The 1,902-nt window shown below is 37.5% G+C and overlaps 1 protein-coding gene across 2 annotated transcripts in view; it reads right to left on the bottom strand.

Moving 5' to 3' along the window:
• The window catches only part of LOC137649800 (uncharacterized), a 35,820-nt gene extending 34,801 nt beyond the window's left edge, over nt 1-1,019 (bottom strand). For both annotated transcript variants that reach the window (XM_068382743.1, XM_068382744.1), the window contains exon 1: nt 1-1,019. This exon is cut by the window's left edge and continues 642 nt beyond it. The gene's annotated coding sequence lies outside the window, so the exon portion shown is untranslated.
• Nucleotides 1,020-1,902: the final 883 nt, after the last annotated feature.

The raw sequence follows: 1,902 nt of genomic DNA, 5'->3' as shown, positions 1-1,902 counted from the left end.
ACACGGCTAACCCACCACACCCTGGCCTCACCAGCCGCCCGCGTGGGTGGAAAGGGCACCACGCCACAGCTGCTGAGAGGACGTTGACTAACAAGAGTCCAGACGAGAGCTTCTGTTCTCTCTTTTTACTGGTGTTATTCTTATTGTTCTTGTTGTTGGCTTAGTTGGAATTCAGATGTTGGTTGTAAGATAATTACATGTTGGAAGTCAGTGAGATATTTTCAACACCGATATATATTCGTTAACCAGGAAAAAGCTCTTATATGCACATCACTAACTACTTTTTACTGTTCCCGTGAGTGTTACTAGCTGTATTTGCAGAGTCTCAATACAATAACAGCTATATATAATATCTTTTGTAACATATGCTTATATGTTATATACTGCACTTCAATATCTTTTCAAGTCATTCTAAGATAGATTAGTCTATAAATGCCGTAAATTAATTGAATAATTGCTATCTACACTTACACTTTTTTCTGCTCAAGCTCAATTGCCCAATAATACTTCCACTTCGTAAATTGAACTGCTCTGTTTATTGAGCTTTGTCTAATCAGACCCACATACATATATTTTTGTAATCCATTTAGGACCAAACACATTTTTCTTCATTAAACTATGAGAGTGAGTTCTGTCCTTTTTGAATTGTAATCCACTTGATGCGAAGAGTTGAAATCCACGAGACTTATCCAACCATAAAAATGCATAAGGGAATATGATAATAAAACATGATGTCTCTTCTTCATTTCCATGGCTGGTGACCAGTCAAAGCAGGCGGAACGACCATCACACTATAAGTCTAAAAAGAATACCAATCATTTTACTTCTCACATTTTTTTTTCCCCTTTTATAAAATCAGTTCTCATATTTCAATGTATACTGAGATGAGGATGCTCCTTAAGATGTAAGACACTCCCACAAGCCACAACACTCCATGCGACAAAGGACGCCTCCGAAAGCCATGCTGAGGGTATCAGAAAGTCATAGGAGTGAAGAGCACAGGTCACCATCACGTCAAATGTAACACATAGACTGACTGGCTTGAACAGTCCGTGCTTCATGGCCAGTAAGTAGCCTGTCAACCGAGTACCCAGGGAAAGAGGGGCAATATCAAAGGGGGTAATAGTTAAAGGTGAGGGGGGTTAGTAGTAGGGGTTAGGAGAAGGAAAAGATGGGTTAAATGTGTACTTGGAAGAGTTCAGCGTTGGTTCGAATCAAGGTTCGCTGAACTTTTAAGACCAGGAAGGTGGAAAAGGAAACAATTTTTGACATCCTGCTTTTATGCCATGGGGATTAGTTGTGACCACGTGTAAGCTATTGGTTTAGGTTAAGGTTTGCTAAATTTCCAAGAAGAAAGTAGTGAAACTTAGGGAATTCGTTTATAATTTGAAAATAATTCAGAATTTTTATTCGAGTATAGATTCGCAAGATTTCGAAGCTAAAAAAAAATTGAAAAAAGAAAAGAAAAGCTTGCTAAATTCATTACATATCCCAAAAGAAGAGAAAGATATAATGAATAAAAAAAGACTACAAGTATTCGACCCGAGGAGAGTTACGCTAAACTTCAAAGAAGAAGAAAAAGAACACAAACAATAACCCATAAATATTAGCTTCAGAGTTCGATGACCAAAGATTGTTTTTCTCTCGAGCAAAGGGTGTTCATCAGTCCATGTTCATTCTACCGTGGTGGGGTCCCTTAGGGTAACGTGAATAGTATTGCTGACGATACCTTTGTTTAGTTCTCACAATTTATCCTGCTTTCTTTCTTATAGCAATACTTCTTTTCCCCTATTTTCTTAGGTTCTTAACCCTTTTGTTGTTACTATCAGGATTATTTTAGCAGTTTGAATAGAACTTATAGAATAGTATTGCTGACGATACCTTTACTTCTCACAATTTATG

This window comes from Palaemon carinicauda, chromosome 11 (genome assembly GCF_036898095.1).
Source record: "Palaemon carinicauda isolate YSFRI2023 chromosome 11, ASM3689809v2, whole genome shotgun sequence".
Classification (NCBI taxonomy): Eukaryota; Metazoa; Arthropoda; class Malacostraca; order Decapoda; family Palaemonidae; genus Palaemon; species Palaemon carinicauda.
The sequence above is the reverse complement of the archived record's forward strand: the minus strand, read 5'-3'. Positions and strand labels throughout refer to the sequence as shown.